This window comes from Dama dama, chromosome 22, assembly GCF_033118175.1.
Source record: "Dama dama isolate Ldn47 chromosome 22, ASM3311817v1, whole genome shotgun sequence".
In the NCBI taxonomy this organism is placed as follows: domain Eukaryota; kingdom Metazoa; phylum Chordata; class Mammalia; order Artiodactyla; family Cervidae; genus Dama; species Dama dama.
This window is the reverse complement of record NC_083702.1, coordinates 15,260,649-15,281,865: the sequence shown is the minus strand read 5'-3', so window position 1 is coordinate 15,281,865 and position 21,217 is coordinate 15,260,649. Positions and strand designations below refer to the sequence as shown.

General features: G+C 48.1%; 1 protein-coding gene across 2 annotated transcripts in view; it reads right to left on the bottom strand.

Annotated features, from left to right (window-relative positions):
• The window catches only part of NTF3 (neurotrophin 3), a 73,784-nt gene that overhangs the window by 33,791 nt on the left and 18,776 nt on the right, over positions 1–21,217 (bottom strand). Inside the window, exon 1 of one of the 2 annotated variants that reach the window (XM_061124071.1) lies at positions 1,513–1,609. The exons of the other annotated variant lie outside the window; for it this stretch is intronic. The gene's annotated coding sequence lies outside the window, so the exon portion shown is untranslated. Of the gene's footprint in view, positions 1–1,512; positions 1,610–21,217 lie in introns of those variants that run through there. 2 annotated transcript variants of the gene reach the window in all.

Genomic DNA, 21,217 nt, shown 5'->3' with positions numbered 1-21,217 from the left:
ATGCAAGTTGTAAATGAAAAGTAAAGAGAATGGTGCAGGTAGGAATCATGAATGAGGGCATCACTTCATGTGGATGACCTGCCTGCTAATGAGGTCATACACTGTGCACATGCTCAGAAGTGGAAGTCTTACAGCTTAGGGGGTCCCCCTTTATCTCCCACCTCTGGGATACTGAGGTCTATATCAAGCACATAGAGGAAAAAAACAACAAATACTCAATACATCCAAATAAATACAATTACAGTAATGACAAATTTCCTCTTCTTAGGCTCCAAAATCACTGCAGATGGTGACTGCAGCCATGAAATTAGAAGACGATTGCTTCTTGAAAGGAAAGCTATGACAAACCTAGACAGTGTATTAAAAAGCAAAGATATCACTTTGCTGATAAAGGTCTGTCTAGTCAAAGCTATGGTCTTTCCAGTAGTCATGTATGGATGTGAGAGTTGGACCATAAAGAAGGCTGAGTGCTAAAGAACTGATGCTTTCTAAATGTAGCACTGGAGAAGACTCCTGAGAGTCCTTTGGATAGCAAGGAGATCAAACCAGTCAATCCTAAAGAAAATCAACCCTGAATATTCATTGAAAGGACTGATGCTGAAGCTCCAATTCTCTGGCCACCTGATGCGAAAAGCCAACTCATTAGAAAAGATCCTGATGATGAGGAAGATTGAAGGCAGAAGGAGAAGAGGGTGACAGAGGATGAGATGGCTGGATGGCATCACCAATTCAAAGGACATGAACTTGGGCAAACTCTGGGCGATAGTAAGGGACAGGGAGGCCTGGCGGAGCCAGGATCCCAACGGAGCCTGTTGGGATCTCATGTTGGGAAGAAGCATCCATGCTGACTACCTGTATCAGAGCAGGAAACAGACCAAGCCCAGAACTGGACTCCTGACTTCCTTGCAGAAATGGATGTCACTTTGTTTCCACTCCCGTCTAAAAGAGGAGAGATAGATGAAGGAGGGAAGGAAGGAAGGAAGGAAGGAAAGATACTCCCAGCACCTTTCCATTATCATCACAAAATCACAGATGTCAGACCTAGAATTGGTTAATTCATAAAACAGATGACTAATGAAAACTTAGTGTAAAGCACAGGGAACTCGGCTCAGTGCTCTGTGGTGACCTAAATCAGAAGGGAATCTAAAAAAGAGGGAATACATGTATACGTATGGCTCAGATGGTAAAGAATCTGCCTGCAATGCAAGAGACCTGGGTTCGATCCCTGGGTTGGGAACATTCCCTGGAGAAGGAAAGAGCAACTCACTCTAATATTCTTACCTGGAATATTCCATGCACAGAGGAGCCTGGCAGGTTATATATAGTCCATGGCGTTGCAAAGACTTGGACATGATTGAGCAACTAACACACATACACACAGCTGATTCACTTTGTTATACACTAGAAACTAACACAACATTGTAAACCAACTTTACTCCAATAAAAATGCTTAAAATAGTACTGAAGAAATAATATAATAATATTTTTTGGATACAAAATCTGGTCACTTACGTATAAAATTTCCTTTTCCCCCTGAAAAGTGGATGACCCAAAGAAATCAATGTGCCATGTCTCTCAGGAATTCATTGCAATCTTCTGTTTTTCCTTATTGAAATCCACTGGACATATCTCCTCATTCAAACTTACATCAAATTGAAAAAGTTCTCTGTAGGCAAACAACAACACAAACAAAAACCTTCCTGATTTTGAGTGTAGAAACTGAAGCCCAGAGAAAGGCAGTGGCCTGACAAGTCCTCATAGCAGATGTTGTTGTGACTGTTGTTATTCAGTCACTCAGTCGTGTCCAACTCTTTGCAACCCCATGGACTAGTAGCACGCCAGGCTCCTCTGTCCTCTGCTGTCTCCTAGAGTTTGCTCAAATTCAAGTCCATTGAGTTGGTGATGCTATCTAACCATCTCCTCCTCTGTCACCCTCTTCTCCTTCTGCCTTCAGTCTTTCCCAGCATCAGGGTCTTTTCCAATGAGTCGGCTCTTCGCATCAGGTGGCCAAAGTATTGGAGCTTCAGCTTTGGCAGCAGTGCGGCATAATGGAAAGTGCACTGAGCCAGGACTGCGAGTATTGAAGTATCCGCACACCTGCCAAGGTCCCACATGGGACTTGTCCTAGTGCCTTACAAACGCACAAGACTTCTGCTTCTGAAACCCAATCTCTGCAAGATAAAGAGTCCTGTTTCTCAGGCCATGCTTCTTACATAAAGCTATCCTCACTACAGCCTGCACCCTTCAGGGCTCTTATCTCCACATCCTCACTCTGGTGGCTCCTCAGTTCTACTGTCACTTCTACTGCCCCACCCTTGCCCCATCCCAGCCCATCCATCTACAGCTGATGCAGGACTGATCTCAAGGGGCTACATTTGCCACCTCCTCCACGAAGTCTTTGGGGATCTGCCTCCTTCGCACTCCCAGGGCATTTTCATGATCTTCTGTTTTGCCTTATCCTTTGTGTATTTCTTCAGCCCTCATGAGTTTTTAAGCTGTATAAAGGCAAGGACTATGTTTTACCCTTTTCAATGCCTCCCATATTGTCTAGCACACAAGCAGGTAGTCAATACCTATTTGTTGAATTACAATGAATCTTTCCCTGAGGCATTGATCTGGGTTCTGCCCCTTTCATTCCAGGAAAAAAAGAAAGGACATAAGGACCTTGATTAATCTTTGGTATGAACTGCCCACATTTGAGTGGAAAGATAAACAAGGAAAAGTCCGAAGAGAATTTGAAGCCACATGGAAGAGATCTATTTTCACTGCAGATCAGTAGAACAGGAAGTAAAATGCACTATGTGTAATATATATATATATATAATGAGAAAGGCATTTGGAAGTCATTGACATCTCAGGATGTGTGAATTTATGACCCCAGGGGTTCAGTTTGCTCAAAGAATGTCCCCTGAGGCTGCTGCTCTGAAAAGAACGCCTCCCCAGGCTGAAGGTAGCGTCCAATGCCAATGTGACGACACGCTGGAGAAGGTGGCTCTTGGGACATCCCACACCCCCCTCCTTAGTCTCCTGATCTTGGAATGGGTGAAGTACAGTGAAACCTCTTCCAAAAAAGCCTGTCCCACTGCCTCCATAGGTCCCCAGTTCTCTGTTATCACCACCAGCCGGACCTCTAGGACAAGGAGCTACACAAACATCTCAACCAAGATCTCTTGTGGGGCTCTCCTTAGTCATGGTGAAGTTGCCCTGCCCAGCTAAGGTCTAATGCAGGCCTGGTATCTGCACATGGCTACACACGCAGGGTGTCAGGTCCCGACATGTGGGTGTGAACTCTGTGTCTTCTCAGGGTAGCAAGGGACCATTTTTTTAGTTTGTGAAAGGGAGATTTAACAAGAGTCTTAACACCATGAAGTTAAAATGAGGCAGACACAGCCCCAGCTGGTCTCCATCTGCCTTCACTGAGGACATTAAAGTAGCAGCAAGGGTGAGAGAAGAACTATCTACTGTTACACACGTGGGCGGGGTGTGCCACTGCAGATGTGTATTTGGGCATCCCTTGCCAAGCTGTTACAATGCAGCAGGCTCTGTCCTCGACAACCACAAATGCTATCTTACATGTTACCTTACTCATAACTCATGGTTTCCCTGGTGGCTCAGATGGTAAAGAATCTGCCTGTAATGCAGGAGACCCAGACTCGATCCCTGGGCGGGGAACGGCTACCCTTTCCAGTATTCCTGCCTGGAAAATTCCATGAACTGTAACAGGTAGGTTATAGCCCATGGTATTGCAAAGAGTCAGACGCGACTGAGCGATTAACACTTTCACTTTACTTAACCCTTACTTCAAACCTCTGTGATAACCATTGTTCTCTTACCAGAGAGGAAGAAATTGAAATTAGATAATCATTATGAATAATTAGGTATCAATGACTAGTAGGTTGGAGACTAGAATTCAGGTATTCTGACTCTAAGCCTACTATTCTTTCCAACAAAATAGAGATGCGAAATGGGTTTCAACCTAAGTTCCATATCCATCTGATTGATATATGGCTCCCTGAAGACCTGTGCTGAGGATTAAAGGGCCTTGTGAAGCTCAGTGGGAATGAGTGTTATGATTGATTAGGGATGTCTACTATGTGCCAAGATGTAACAGTGGAAAGGAGTGCTGTGATTGATTAGTGTTGTCTGCTGTGAGCAAAGAAGTGACAATGAGAATGAGTGTTATGATTGATAATGATGTCTACTATGTGCAAAGAAGTGACAGTGGGAAGGAGTGCTGTGACTGATTAGTGATGTCTTGATTAGTGATGTCTGCTGTGAGCAAAGAAGTGACAGTGGGAAGGAATGTTATGATTGATTAATGATGTCTACTATGTGCAAAGAAGTGACAGTGGGAAGGAGCGTTATGATTGATTAATAATACCTACTACGTACAAAGAAGTGACAGTGGGAAGGAGTGCTGTGGTTGACTAGTGATGCCTGCTATGGGCAAAGCATAGAATGGTAGCACATGTGCTGAATTTGTTACCATCCCACTAAAGCACACTTCAGTGAAAGAACAGGTTACCCTGTTACAAAGTTTTGTCACAAATCTAGTTCTCCACCACAGCCTTTAAAATGTTTCTGCACACATATCCCTCAAACATTTCCACTACTCTCTCAATATTCTTTTCCCAACTCTCCACATTTCTCTTTACATGGCCAACCCCCCAGATAAGTCTTGGATCAGCATGGCTTACGGACACAGATTTCCCTTTCCTGGGCTTCTTCCTGTATGCTGCCCCAGTTCGACCTTCCTCATTATCCAGAAAGGCCCTTTGGGGATGGAAAACACTCTCAACACACAGAGGGGGGATGTTTTACATGACCCTTGACAACTATTCCCCAGGACGACTGTTACTGATGCAGGGCTGCAGCTGCCAGGACACGAGGGATGGAGGCTGGAAAGTGGGTGTGCAGATGGAGAAGGGGGAGGGGGTGGTGAGAAGGCAGGATCAGCCTCGGGGGCCAAAAGGCTGAATGTGGGCAGTGGAAAAGTGGCTTTCAGAGTTTAGGCAAAACAGCAGGGTCTGTTTTGAGCACGGAGATGATGAGGGCAGAGGGCAAGTTTAACCACCAATAGCCACACAGCCTAGGATGATTTACTGCCTTGTGCAGCTAACTGTTAAAAAAACCTCAGGAGGAAAAGAGAAGGGGGAAATGTCTCTTCTTCATTTTAACGCCATTGTCTTAATCGCTGAAGTCATGTGGATATCACGCCGCGGGCAGAACTGACCGCAGCTGAGAACCAGGAGAAACCAGATCCCACCAGGGGCCCCTTTTAAAGCGATTAAACTCCTATCAGACCCGGCTGGACCCCCTGACAGCAAAGACGTCATGCTTGGAGCGGCAACCCTGGGAAATGCTCATTGGGCAAATCAAGACCTTAAAAAATAATTATGGTTCACACATCCTGAAGCAATAATGACTTCAAAACTGCCTTCACATGTGATTTATATATAAGCGTATTTCCCCCTTGAACCTTCTCCCCCCTTCCCCTTCTGCTCACCCCACCCAAATCCAAGTGGTTAGAAAGTCAATATTCTTAGGTCCTGCTAAAAAATCCAGATGGAAAAACCCTGGTCTGCATCAGGAGGAAAAGAACTGCTAACAGCACCTGCCATTAAAATTCTTCTACACCCAATTGTGCATGAATGAGAGTATGTGTGTGTATTCCAAGAGGTTCAAAGGGAGAAAGAGAAAAATTAATTAAGCCTATGCCTCTCTGCCAAAGAATCAAACGGTCTCCGGGGCCTGGTTTTGAGGCAAAGAAATGTACTCCTACAGGGCTGTTGGTTCTGATCCAGTTTACTGGAGAAAGAGGGGAGAATGAGGTTAAACTCGAATTGGGGCACTAGAATCCACCTTGCCCTCTCTTGTCGCCCCCGTGAAGGGGGCCCATGTTGTGACCACTAAATGTGCATCTGCTTTGTGCCAGGCCCTGGCCCATGGGGAGGGAGAAAGGAACACACAAGGCTGGAGAAATCCCTTGGATCATCGGCTTTGTGGGGACAGAAGAACACAGCGGAGACAAGCTCTTGCTTTTGAGAGGTCCCAAGAGGGGAGTGACAGGTGGGATCAGGAAAAGGGAAAAAGTCAGAGGATAAGCCGGCCCCTCAGGACAAACTGCAAATTGAAATGAGCATCTGGAACAACAAATATCTTTCAGTGTCAGCCTTAAAGATGGAAACTAAGAGCTCAAGCCTGCAAAGGAGAAAGAACTAGAGGCTGAGAAATAAAAGAGAGAGGGGCTTCCCAGGTGGCGCTAGTGGTAAAGAATCTGCTGGCCAATGCAGGAGACGTGGAGACTCCGGTTCCATCCTTGGGTCAGGAAGAGCCCCTGGAGGAGGGCACGGCAACCCATTCCAGTATTCTTGCCTGGAAAATCCCTTGGACAGAGGAGCCTGATGGGCTACAAGTCACAGGATTGCAAAGAGATAGACATGACTGAGCAACTTACCATGCACACACAAAAAAGAGAAAGAAAAAAAAAAGATGGCCCCACAAAGCCCTAGCTGATGAACTCTGCTCTAGGGCCCCAGCCCCTTCTGGGAAACAACAGCTAAAGCATCTTGATAACCTGGTCTGGGACATCAGCAGGGCTCTGTTTTCTACTCATGTTGCAACTGCAGGTGTAAAGAAATGGAAATGAAATTTCACAGCCAGGCAAAGATCCCAGACATATGCTCCTCTCTGAAGATAATTGAAATACGAAACAGCCCCAAAGAGGATGGAATCACTTCTAATACCTCTGGGAAATAGCTGCTTGCTGGGGTGTGAAAGGCAGGAACCAGCGCCTTGTATCACTCGAGCCAGGGGATAACAGCAAAAGTCTTGGAGAGTGAAGAACAGGCGCATCCTGAACAGGCCTGGGGGCTTCCCAGGGTCTCTTGTCAGATGTTCCTCCACCAGCAGGAACTGGCTGCCTCTGGGGAGCCTCCAAGAAGTTTTACAGGGGTCAAGGAGGAAGGGCATGATCAGTCTCCATCCTCTGACTTCATCCCAACTGAGAATCCAGAAGAGGAAGTGAAGACGAATTCTAAGCACATAAAGGATAAAGCCAGTCTGGGGGGGGGGGGAGCAAATGTGATTATGTGCTCAGTCTTGTCCGACTCTTTGGGACTCCATGGCCTATAGCCCACCAGGCTCCTCTTGTCCATGGGATTTCCCAGGCAAGAATACTGGAGTGGGTTGCCATTTCCTTCTCCAGGGGATCTTCCTGACTCGGGAATCGAACCTGCGTCTCCTGCATTGGCAGGTGGATTCTTTACCAGTGTGCCACCCGAGAGGCACTAAATCAAGTGCTAATTTCAGGGAGAAAGACAGTGTAAGAGTAGTGCTCACTAGACGGGGAGTCGGGGGGCATAAATCGAACCAGAAAACCCAAGCAAGAGCCTCACAGGCCACACCTGCTTCCCAGCTCTCAGGCTGATGGGATGCTCCTGAGAATGCCAAGAGCCCAATCAGAAAAATGAGCACCATTTCATCAAAGACAGGAAGGGTTTGGGCATGTCCACGTATGCAGGCACAACACCCGTATGTATCTGTGTGTGTGTGTGTGTGTGTGTGTACTGTACGTTCCTTGTGCTACATCATTGGCCACAGAGAAAGAAGGAACCAGTCCGACTACTGCCAAAGTCATTTCAGAGCTTAAGTCTTTCACAAAAAGGAATAAGCTCCTTGTGGGAAGGGATTAAATCTCATTCAGTTTTTTACCTGACTGTGTGCATGCAAGTACTGTTCCCAGAGTGAATGGGGTTAGTCCCCTATGCTGGGAATTCCTAATGCCAGCCTGAGGAAATTGGTGCCTTAAATCCCGGGCCTGCTTTCTGATCCCCTTCCAGGTTTCTGCTGGGCAAACACCCTTCACTCACTCATCCTTCTTTTGACAACTGTGTATTGACTGTTCATTTGAAGTCAGGCCCTGGGTTTGGCATGGATGGAAATGATGCTATGAAGATTTCCTGCCCTCGGGGAGTCTGTAGTCTAGGAAGAAAAGTGTGGAACCAGGAGTCAGAATAAGAAACCTGGGGTGTTAGGGAAAGTCAAGGGTGCTTTGGGAGCAGGGAGCCCTTGTGAAAAACCGGCGATTAGGGACAACCTCCCAGAGGAAGGGATGCTGAAGTCGACACCAGAGCAAGAGCAATGGGGCGGCGGGTGGAGAGACTGTTCCAGGTGGTAGGAACCAAAGCTCAAGTCCCGAGGCTCAGAGGCAAGACAGTACATGGCATGTCCTCAGAAACCATTGCACAATCCAGGAAGGCTGGAGGAGAGACAGGTGGGGAGGGAGGTGGGAGGGGGGAGGATTGGAGTGGGAGAGAAGGAAATACAGAGAGGATGCAGGTCACATCAAGGGAAAATGTGATAATATTTCAGGTGGGAAAAATGACCTGAATGGGGATGAGAGATGAAGGTGGTTTTGATCAGGGTTGTGGTGGTAGAGATGAAAGGCTCAGATGAACTCAAGAGCCACCTCTGAGGGTAGAATTCCGATGACATGGAGGTTGCCTGATCGTGGGGACCAGCAGTGGGGCGAACTGAGGACAGTGCCCAGGTTCTGTGCAACCAAACGGGGCAGCAGGTGGTTTCCCTGTCTAAGGTGGGGGACCACGGGGCACACCCTCTGGCAGCAGAGCAGTTTGTGGTCCAGAGCGAGCCCCGTGTGGAGTCGGACACACAGCACTTGCGGTGCCCACAAGACATCTGGGTGGGGTATCTACCAGGCAGCGGGGAAGATGGGTCTGCAGCTCATGATACAGTCCCTGTATGCTTGGGATATGACACCACTGGAATACCTGACATTGGAAAGGAGAGCGTGGAGATGGCAGAGTCCAAGGCAGAGGAGAAGCCAGCCACTCAGAACAGTGGGAAGAGATTGTCGGAGGCAGGGCAGAGAGCAGGACCGCGTGAGAGAGCCAGACAAGAGAGAATTTCAGGAAGATGACAATGAGGTAAGGGTGCTCAGAAGCTCAGCAGGAGGAGGCTGGCCTCAATGGCTTCAGTGATGAGGCCCTGGGCGGAGGAGGCTCTGGGGCGTGTGGGTGGTGGGGGCTGGGCTGCAAGGCGCCTGAGCCTTGCAGGGACACTGCAGAGATAGTGTCTCATGAGAGAAGTTTGGTCGTGAGGAGGACAGAGGGTCAAGGAAGGGAGGCCTCCCAGGATGGCAAGAGGGACACCACTTAGCCTCTGGTTCACAGACTGCTGGGTCTTCCTGACAATGACACTCACGGCTGGATTAGGTCAGTTTCCACCTTCTGACTGTGCCTACATCAAATCCTATTAAACCACAGATGTGCGCAGCGCCTTTTCTCGCTGGAGTTCAGAACACGTTCTTATTACTGATACTGCCTTCCGGCTCCCATTCCATGCCGGTGGAGCTAAGGCAGCAAGATGATCACTCTTCCCATTTTGCAGGTGAGCAAATCTAGGCAGAGCTGGACACCACTCAGCAACTAAACAACAAACAACTTTCTGGGCTTCAGCGGTAAAGAACCAGCCTGCAATGCAAGATATGTGGCAGGAGCGGTGGGTTCGATTCCTGGGTCGGGAAGATCCCCTGGAGAAGGAAATGGCTAACCCACTCCAGTATTCTTGCTCGGGAAATCCTATGGGCAGCCCGTGGGGTAGCAAAAGAATTGGACACCACTTCGCTATTAAACAGCAACAAGCCCAGGCAGTGGAGATCTGTGGGTGGCAGGGCTGGAAGGCAGCTCGGTTCTGCCGCCCCCATCCCCCAGTTTTTCCCCTGTACCCATCCCTCAGATCAGCAGCCTCAGGGATGCCCAAAACATTCAGCTACTAACAAAGTCATTTGAGGACTCGGGGGAGGAACTTGGGCTCAAATCACTTGACCTAAAGGAACTCACTCTGTTTCCCGGTCTGTTCCAGGAAGCCTGGTAAAACTCCTGGTGAATGTCAGAAACTGAATCTGGTCCACATCAACCCATCTGTGCGGAGCTGCTGAAAGGGAATCGCACACAACCCTCTCTTCCTACAGCCAGACGCTTAATTAGCACAACAATGCTGGGGCTCGGACCCTGAATCACCACTCCAAGAGGGAAGGGTGGGGATGGGCTCCCAGAGCTCCCAGACCAACGACGAAGCAGAAGGACCAGCTCTGCTCAGCGTGTGAGCTCTCTGAACAGCATGCACAGCCCCGCCTGGGGCAGCTGGGTGCCCTTCATCCCTGCAGCAGGGAGATGTGGATTCAATAATGCTGGCCAGACAAGTGCTCGGGCCTGGTGGGTGCACTGGGAAGACCCAGAGGAATCGGGTGGAGAGGGAGGTGGGAGGGGGGATCGGGATGGGGAACACATGTAACTCCATGGCTGATTCATGTCAATGTATGACAAAACCCACTGAAATGCTGTGATGTAATTAGCCTCCAACTAATAAAAAAAAATGAAGAAATAAAATAAAAGTAACAACAACAACAACAAAATAATGCTGGCCAGGCTCCACCCGGGGCTGGAGAGGTCAAGGCTCCCTGTACATCTCTAGAATGAGTTTGTTGCAAAATCACAAAAGAAGAATATCTTCATTCATTCTTGACTTGTTTAACCAATGTGGGTCTAGGGGATTCTCAAAAAGGGCTGGTACTGCCGCTCTAAAGGGCTTCCCAAGTGGTGGTAAAGAACTCACCCGCCAATGCAGGAGACTTAAGAGACGAAGGTTTGATCCCTGGGTCAGGAAGACCCCCTGGAGGAGGGCATGGCAACCCACTCCAGTATTCTTGCCTGGAGAACCCCATGGACAGAGGAGCTTGGTGGGCTACAGTCCACGGGGTGGCAAAGAGTCTGACACGACTGAAGTGACAGCAAGCACACACGCATGCACTGCCCCTCTACAAGCCATTGTGAAAGGGGGACAGGTATTCCTGGTTGTCATGGTGACTGACCCGGAAGAAGTGATTGGCAGTTATAATGCCTGCAGTGCATCTCACCCTCTTGAGAACCGTCCTGTGCAAATGACCACGGCTACCCTGCTAAGAAAAAGGCAGCGCTACCTAAAGACCTGAGCCCACCCAGTGACTGTGGAATTCCCAGGATGCTTGAAGGAAGTTATCATTGGTCATTGATAAGCAAATAGCTTGCCTGCCCTAGGCCACCCTCTTTTCCTCCACTGACCTCCACAACAATGAGCCTTATGTGGCCTGGGGTGGGTCACTGTGATCTCCAACCTCCTGCCTGTCCGCTTCTGTCAGCAGAGTGCTCCCAAATTAGCTGGGGTGGGCTCTGAGGGAGACTTCCCCTCTTGAGCCATGCCCACCCTCCCCTTCCTCATCATCCCCTTAAACAGGATGTAGACTTGGGCCTCCACTGTTAAGGCCGCAAGCAGGCGAGCAGGCTAAACCAGACGGCATGAACAAGGCTCGGGGCTCCTTTAAATATGCGGGAGTGTGTACGTGTGCGTTTTGTGAGTCTCTGTGTGTGTGTGTATGGTGTTAAGGTGATTGTGGGTGATCAAGACCCAAAGGTCATGTCACTCCAAGGGCAGCACCCCGTGTGTCCGAGCCTGGCTCCACCACGGGTCCAGCCCAGGCAGGCTCGGGTTGTGTTCAAGAAGCTTGGCATAGCTTCCTGGGCTGACAACGATGGGAGACAGATGTGTGCAGCTAGAATAATGGGGATCGTGAAAAGGAGTAGCCGGTTTCCATGTGGGAAGAGATGGGAGTCAGGAGGTGGAGGCGGGAGTCATTTAAAGCTGGGCAGGCGGGGCACCAGATGTGTGCTGGGTGACCCTGGGCAGGGCGGCCCCGAGGAAGATGTTTCCACAGGAAGAGGGGCTGTGCTCCCTGCAAGGGGCCGGGCCCCCGAGCTCCTCTTGCTCCACACATTGGGAGCTCACTTAATTCTGTTCTGGTGGGAAAGGGGTCCTAGAGGGCAATCATCAGCCTCCCAGCCTCAGGCACGGAGGAGCTGAGGTTTGGAGATGCTAAGCACCCAGCCACCGGTGCACAGCCAGGGCCAGGGTGGGTTGAGGAGCCCTCTGCAGCCTCCTGCCACCTTGGGGGTCCATCACGTCCCTTCCTGATCCCACCACCCCTTCCACACTCCGCCCTCCCAGACGGCCACCCATTCCCTCCCTTCCCAATCAGCTGGCCTCTGGCTGGGCTGCTTTCTCTCTGAATCCCAGGATCCCAGAAACTCCCACTGTGCTGGGAGAGAGGCAGGCAGGGCTGAGGCAAGCAGGCAGGACACCATCCTCCTTGGGCGGAGACATCACTCAAGACTCTTGGCCCTGCTCATCTCAACCCTGAAACGAGGTGACTGAATATTGGCACACAGCCTGAATTGCCCAGGTCGGGTGGGGAGGCGTAACAGACCCCATGTCTTTCCTCCTGTGCTGGGTTGAATCAAATCTCCCCCAAAAAGGTATGTTGATGTTCTAATGCCTCTAGGACCTCAGAACGTGATCTGAGTTGGACATCAAATCTTTACAGAGATGATCAAGTTAAAATGAGGTCATTAGGGTGAGTCCCAATCCTGTATGAGTGGTGTCCTTATCAAAAGCGGAAATTTAGGCCAGGACAGACAGGCGCAGAGGGAAGACCATGTGAAAGCACTTGGGGAGGGTGCTGTGTGAAGGTGGCAGGTTATAGAGATTCGTCTACAAGCCAAGTAACACCTCAAGCTACCAGCAGCCAGCAGAAAGGCATGGGATGACTTCTTCCCTAGAGTGCTCTGATGGAGCTCAGCCCTGCCAACACCTCGATCTTGGACCTCTGGTGTCCTAAAAGGTGAGACAACAAATTCCTGTTGTTTTCACCCATCCAGGTCATGGCGGAAACCGCAGGGAATTCACAGGCTTCCCCACCCTCATGGTCTTCCCTAGGCTATCTGCCACACACACCCTAGGTCTCACCCAGTGTCTACTGCGATGATGGAAGGATGAGTTTTGTTAACAAGTCACGGAGCTTGTTATGTGTCATCTATCTTGGGGATCAAAGATCCCCAAGCTCCTGGACCATGTCTAGAAACTCAAACCAAATCCTGCAGGACCCCACTTCCTTCCCATAAGCAGGCTCCCCAGAAAGTCACAGTCATCACACTAATCCTGGTGTTGCCCGGCAAAGGAGACCTTCCAGATAGATGGCCCTGGTCTGTGGTCAGCCGGGTGAAGATCCCAAACAAACAGGGCAGCTTGAAGGGGCAGGAGGCCAGGGCAATGGGAGAAGACAATCCTGCAACCACCCCAAACATCTGTTAGGAGCACAAATACCAGCTCACCATAGATTAAAGACATTTCGAAGTCAGAGAGAATGGTCTGATGCTGCAGCAAACGGATCAAGCCAATTGGAAAAGCTGAGGCCGTGCTCCAAGTCATCCTGAGCGGAATTAATAAACTGACAAGGAGGGAAAGTCTGAGAGGGATGAGAGCAAAGCAAGCGTCCATGGCAAGAGCACAGAGCCTGAAAAAAAGCCATGCTCTGTAAAACAGCAATGTCTCAGGGAAGGGGAGAGGGGAGGATCAGGAGGAGAGGAAAGGGGGAGAAAGCTGGTCTGGACTGGAGGAAACATACGGCCGGAAAGTCCACACACACCAGAGTGCTGCCGCCCGTGTAGCAGACCTTAGATGTCAAAACAACACGAATACAGATAAGAATCATAGTAATCTGTTATTGATTTATCCACTTGAAAATGTATTTCCTTAAAGCTGCCTTTTATTAAAAGTTTCCCACGTGCCACGCACTGTTTAAAGCATTCCGCATGGTTTGATCATTTCATTCCCATACAGTTTACGAGTTAGATTTTATTCCCATGTCACAGGAATCTGGGCTTCCCAGTGACTTGGCGGTAAAGAATCCATCTGCTGATGCAGGAGACGCGGGTTCGTTCGATCCCTGGGTTGGGAAGATCCCCTGGAGTAGGAAATGGCAACCCACTCCAGTATTCTTGCCTGGAGAATCCCATGGACAGAGGAGCCTGGCGGGCTACAGTCAAGGGGGTCACAAAGAGTCAGACACGACTGGGCACCAGCGTTAGCACAGGGGTCTGAGGATCCCAGATAACCGACTCAAGGTCACCCCACTAGTAAGTGGAGGAACAGGGACTCAAGGCCACGCTGGCCTAGCTCCCACACCCAAGAGCTTTCCCAGTGAACATGCTAGACATACACTTTGCTGAAAGCCACCTTCTAGAAATCTCCTCTAAGAAAGTAACCACATCTGTGCATAAACATTTATGTAAAAGGATGGTTAACTGTAGTATAAAGACAGTGGCCACAATGCAAGTGCTCCACAATCAAGACACAGTTAAAGGGTGGTACATGATGGAATATTATGCAGTGAAAGGGATCTTACGCAAGAAAACTTAAAGACATGGAGCCAGACATATGAAGCAATACTATGTGGAAAATTTCAGTTAAAAATTATTCATCAATATGATGTGCTGGGCGTAGTCCCCTTATTTTAAAATGGGAAACAGAGACTTCCCTGGTGGTCCAGTGGATAAGAATGTGCCTTGCAATCCAGGGTATGCTAGTTCAATCCCTGGTAGGGGAAGTAAGATCCCATATGCCATGGGGCAACCAAGCCCACATGCTGCAACTACTGAATGCCGGTGATACAACCAGACAGTCCATGCACCGCAACAAAGACGCAGCACAGACAAAATAAATAAAATAAAAACGGAAGCACACACATAGAGACACACAGGTACACGTGCAAACACACACACACAGAGAAAGAACATCAGGGGCTATGAAGTAGCCTGAAGAAGTGAAGTTGCTCAGTCATGTCCGACTCTCTGTGACCCCGTGGACTGTAGCCTACCAGGCTCCTCCATCCATGGGATTCTCCAAAAATATTGATGGGATTTCCGGGTAACTGTCTTCCTCTACTGATTCTGCTATTTTGCTAATTCTCCACGATGGACACACTTAGAACAGCTATTTATTTCATGACTGTACAGTCATGCTGTATGTTATAATTACTTCTGAAAGGACCCCGAAAATTTCAGCTGTCATCTCTTCCATTTCCCAGTGACCAGGAAAGGGGAGCCTTTGAGTAACCCCAGCCAGTCACATGGTGCTTCCTTAGCGCTGATCTTAACCTAGGAAAAGCCCAAACTCTTGGAGTAAGGAGGCAAACGTTCTGCATTTCGGGTTAGACAAAATGACCAGGTAAGTGAACTAAGTCTGCTGAACTAAGAGGGGCTGAAGCAGGACCATGTTCAGGGGAGGCGTGGGAGGACACCAGGCAGTGTGCCATAAATAACAACCATGCCCTTCAATTCCAGCAAGAAGGGTGAGAAGCACTGAAAAGAGGCATAGAGTGGGAGAAGGGGAATCATTTATAAATAAACAAGGGGGCAGTGTGAGGCAGTGGTGAGGAACAAAGCCTCTGCAATCAGCAAAGAGTGATTCCAAGCTTGGCCACCACACTTCCTTAACCCTTCAACCTTACGTAATAACTTACAGGGTCATTCTCCAGATGCTGACTTGGGCAAGTACCCCGTGGCAGGGGCATCTCAGGTGCCAGAGTTACTGTAGCACAGCCAGGATACAAAAAAGCCTCCCACTCCCCGCCAACAGAATTTGTTTATAAGGAGAGTAAGAACATACAATAGAAAAACGCCTGAAATATACACTTTCTCAACTGATCTTGGAAGCAATGTAGAAAAACCCATCCAAGCCACAGTTGCCTTGTCTGCAAAATGGGAATAAGCTATTTCCTCAAATAGTTGGGAGACTTCCTGAGATTACACATATAGTACTCAGCATGGTTCCCACTTCAATAAATATTAACAGCATTCTTTTGAGATTAAAAGAGTCAGGGCTACTCTACTGCTCTGAGTGATGACACAAGGATACTATGAGACAGGGTTGTGACCATTCAGAAATTGCAAAGTTGAAGAGGGTTCAACTCCATGTGATGAGGGAAAATTAAACCAATAACACCGTGGTCTTGGGTTTCCTCGTGGGCTAAAAACAAAGAGCAAAATCTTCCTCATCTTGGGGTGTGTCCAGCCTCATTTAGAAATGAGAAGAATCCCTGCTCGTTTCTTTTGATAAGGTTAACATCTGCTTTGATTTTCTCTTACTTTAGGATGGAGTTTAAGAAAGACATAAGAACTGGGCAGTTTCCCCTGCTCTCATATTTCCTAAGGATCGTTGTTGCTGTGGTTCAGTAGCTAAGTCATGTCTGGCTCTTTGCGACCCCACAGACTGCAGCAGGTCAGGCTCTTCTGCCCTCCACTATCTCCAGGAGTTTGCTCAAATTCATGTCCATTGAGTCGGGGATGCTATCTAACCATCTCATCCTCTGATGCCCTCTTCTACTTTTGCCTTCAATCTTTTCCAGCATCAGGGTCTTTTCCAATGAGTCAGCTCTTTGCACCAGGTGGCCAAAGTATTGCTATAGCAAATTGTCCTTGAAAGGTGCTTGGCTGCTCCTCTAAGCCCCCAATCCCCAGGGCCATTTGGGAGCCGTGGGATAATGAAAGACTCAAGTAAAGTACGGTTCTCCCAAAGCCAGGTGACAGACTACAGCACAACCTCCCACCCAGGCTTTTGGGATAAAACCCTACCAATCAAGGGCATGTCCGATCCATGCCCCAACCATTGTCCAATGGCCAGTGAGCCCCCAGGGGAAGATGGAAAGAGATGACATCTCTGCTAGGCAAAAAGAATAGCTTTCCAGAAATCACACTTTATAAGCCTTGGACTCCAGCCCCCTGGGGAGGAGAGAAGTCCTCAGAGGCTAGAAAAGGGCGTGAAGAGATAGAGTTGAGAGTTTGAATGAGCACATGTTTGCCAGTGCATACGCAAGCATGTTCGATGTAACAGATTTCAGGGCTTTAATCAGATGGATTATCCTGCGGTTTCACAAACCAGTGGTTTATTTCTGGGCACCCCGCAGAGGGGCTCAAGGGTTTGTCTGCACTTGACACCAGAGAAGATCACTTGTGAGGCTTTTCCTCGTCCGTGTAAAGCCAGGTTTGGCAGTGTCCTGTATGTTCAGGAGCTGGAAGTGTTAGGTTTTCCTCCTAAGCTCCACTCCTACACCCAAAGGAGTCCTTCCTTTCCCCGGTAATGGGAGCTCAACAAAACACCGAAACAGGTACCCGATGCAGAGTCACAGAAACACTTCTGGAAGGCAGCGTCTCAAATGCTACAACCTCCAGAGCAGAGCCCAGGAGATGGAGCAAAGGGTTAAACCCGGAACAGATGTGGAGACCTCCAAGAGGGGCTTCCAGAAAGTTCAAAGAACACTCCAAGGGGGAAATAATGCAAACCAAAAATGGCAAAGGGGAAGAGGAGCCATGTGGGGACATAATAGGGCCTTTCCCCCAAACCACAATGCCCTGGGCAGTGGGGAAAGGGAATGAGGATGCTGCTCTGAGATGCAGCTTCTAGTACTGCATAGATATCTTCCCTTCCAGGCATCAGTTAAGCCCCAAACACTCCATGCCTTTCCCACCTCTATGCCTCCATCTGCGCCATCCAGTGTGAGCGCATGCTCAGTCATGTCCGACTCTTTGCCACGCCATGGACTGTAGCCCGCCAGGCTCTTCTGTCCATAGGGTTTTCCAGGCAAGAATACTAGAGTGGGTTGCCAAGTCCTACTCCAGAGGATCTTCCCAACCCAGGGATCGAATCTGCGCCTTTGGCATCTCCTGCATCGGCAGGCATATTCTTCACCACTGAGCCACCTGGGAAACCCCATCCAGAGCTACCCACCTAGTTCTCTTTCCTGATCCAGGGGTCTCCTCATCACCCACCAGCAGTCTTTGGAACTCCAACTGCCTTCTGTGGGTAACAGTCCCATGACCTTAATCATTTCTAGCATGAGATATGTCTATCCAAGGATGTCTCACCTCCCCAGCTACACTGTGAGTTCACGGAGGTAAGGAACCAGGCATTTTTTGTTACTTCCCACCAGCAAGGACACAACGTCTCACCAAACCAGGCACTCAGGAGCTAGCGGCTAGATGAGTGGGCTTCTCAGCACCAGAGTTTATGCCCAACAGATACCCCAGCAGAGTTCATCTTTCGGATTAAATAAATGAAACATAGTGAATGTTCTCTTTTTCTCTCTTGTGAACCTTGCCACAACACACACACAATGCTCAGGCTGCAAAGTCAGCTTTTCTGGGCATCTTAGGGACCCAAAACAGTAGATGGTGCGTCTCCATGCCCAGACTTGGACTTTTTCCTTCTTCCATTGACACTTTTCTTTCTTTCACATTCTCTTCTCTCACTCGGCCATCGGGTCCTTCCAGCCTTACTTCCAAATCAGATCCCAAATCTTCTGGTTCCTGAATGTGCCTCTCGAGACCACCCAAGTCAGGCTGCCATCCTCAATCACCCACCGTCACACTGCCTCCTGAAGCCTGTCCCCCATAAAGCAGGCCAAGCAACCGTCTACAAATGTTAAGCAGATGACATTATTTCCTGCTCCAAAGCCTCCAGTGACTTCCCAACATTCTTGCAGGGGAAAAGACTCTGGCTTCCCACCGTATTTGGAGGGGGCGTGGTTTCTAACTACACACCTCAGTTCATGACGCAAATAAACTCTGTACTGGTCCAGGAAACCCTACAGGATCCAGCAGGCTTCTCTCACTCTCTGTCCCAGCCTCTCAAGCCTCCTGCTGTGTCTTGAACATAGAGATATAAAATATCTTCTGTGAATTCTCTAGTGGTCCAGTGGTTAGGACTCCATGCTTCCACAGCAAAGGGCATAGGTTCAATTCCTGGTCAGGAAACTAAGATCCTGCCTGGCTCACAGCCTGGAAAGTAAAATAAAATAAAATACCCTCTCCCACTGTGTATCACATCACTTGGTTTTATTATCCATCCTGACACGAATCCCCATAGGGAAATTCTTTCTTTCTGCCTTTCTTTCTTTCCTCCTTCCTTCCTTTTCATCTATCTGCTTATTCATTTCTGCATTCAAAGATTGTTTCCACGGAATCTAAGCTCTTTGAGAACAGAAGATTGGCCTTTCTCACTCTGAGCTCTGTCTCCTACACCTAGAACCATGTTCCAGCACATAGCAGGAGGTTACTAAATATTTCTGGATAGAAGACTCTTTTTTTGGACACTAATGTAGGAATCACCAGCCACCAGAGCCAAGACTTTATAGCCCTGGCCAGGAATGAAGCGGTTGCTTTTTCTAAGTTATCCAGTTTAAATTTCCCATGGAAAAAAGAAAGCTTTTAAAGACAACCACAAAGATACCCTCAACCAAGATAGATTCATCAGTGCTGGAGAAGTCTTGCCAATTTCTGGGACCCCCTGGTGCTGCTGTAGCTCAGTTCAGTGTAACCAACATTTCTTATGAGCTGTATTAATTGCTGGTGGATATAAATATAGTGGGCTTCTCAGGTGGTGTCAGTGGTAAAGAACCTGCCTGCCAATGCAGGAGACATAAGAGATGTGTGTTCATTCCCTGGGTCAGGAAATTTCCCTGGCGGAGGGCATGGCAACCCACTCCTGGAGAATCCCATGGACAGAGGAGCCTGGCAGGCTACAGTCCACAGCGTCAGAAAGGGTCAGACATGACTGAAGTGGCTTAGCAAGCACGCACACACAATTATAATAAGGCCCTAACCTACAAAGGGCGGACAGACTCATGGGGGAGACAGACCCAAGAGCATCTATAATGTAGCAAATGATGTACCAGAGGTGTGTTTCTGGCCTTCAGGAAGGTTTCCTGAGTGAGCAGTTGTAACAGTCAACCAGGCAGACAGTCAGGAGAGAGGCCCTGAGCTTTGAGGATAACATGAATGGAGGCAGGACACTCAAGCCTAACATGGGGGGAAGGGAGAGTGGGTCATGGGGTCAAGTGTATCACAGACTGTACTTGATGGGGGATGGAGAGTCTCCCACAAACCTTATTCAGTCATACACCTGTTGGGTAGTGTGGGTGCATTCACCCTATTTCCATGAGCCACAAAATTGCTCATCCACAAAAATCCCAGATAATGTAGGAGACAAAGACAAGAGTAAGAGGCAACCCAGTTTCTACATTGCTTTGGAACTTCCAACTTTCATTTTGTGTGATAATAAAGAAAATATTCTTAAAAATCAGTGTTGTTCATGAAAAGGAGTTAAATAGGTAAAGTTAACTCAAAAATGAATCTAACAATTAGATGAAAGGACAGTAAGAGAAGAATTTCACCAATGAAATCGTGTTTCTTGCAGAAAGGTGTGTAGTTTCCTGTCCATGGATTCCCTAAGATAGCACTGTATTTGGCCATTTCCCCCTTTGGGTTAATTAATAACATCATGATAAAAACAGCTAACATGTATTGAAACTTGACTATGTTCCAGACTTTCTGAGTCTACCTACTATAACTTATTTAGTCTTTTCAAGAAAGTAATATCCTTTTACACTTAAGGAAACTGACAATATTAGCAATATTGTCAAGAACTCATAGCTAAGAATTGGAGATGGGTTTTAAAACTAGGCTGATGCTCTATCTTATTTTATTTAAAAAAAATTTATTCATTTACTTATTTTTGGCTGTATTGGGTCTTAGTTGTAGCTTACAGGCTTCTCTCTGATTAGGGCGCACTGACTCAGTTGCCCTGCAGCATGTGGGATCTTAGTTCCCCAATCAGGGATTGAACCTGTGTGATCAAACCCATATCCCTTGCATTAGAAAGTGGGATTCTTAACCACCGGACCACCAGGGAAGTTCCAGCTGATGCTGTATTTTAATTATAATAATGCACAGCTAACACAACAGCTTTGTCTATCTACAAGAAGCTCTGTGCAAAGCAGTCGAAGTTTTATCACCGTTATCTCCACCTTGGCTTAAACATTCCACTTAAGATTCTTAAGAACTTTGAAGGGATTCCTATTTCGAGACAGCAGACTGCATACCCACTGCAATCCTCCTGTCATGCGGGCAGATTCTTTACCATCTGAGCCACCAAGGAAGCCTGTAATCTCAGCCTTCTGCCATTTGGGAGGGGCAGATGGAACTGCCTGTTGGAAGCGGACAAGCATGGAGCAGTTGAGGTGTGGTCCAGGTGTCACCGTATCAAGTCCATACAATAACAGAAATCACATTAAAAATACATTTATAACTGTCTAGGCTTGGACAAAAGAAGGAAGATTTTCATTGACCAGGAACTGTTAAGGAATCTCTAAAAGAAGGCACACGTTCAAAAAGCCACAGAGAATCTAGAAGCTGATACCAAGCACTGAATCCACATGCAATGAATGTAGAAGAATCTGCCATATAAGATAGCTCGGCGATAAGAGTAA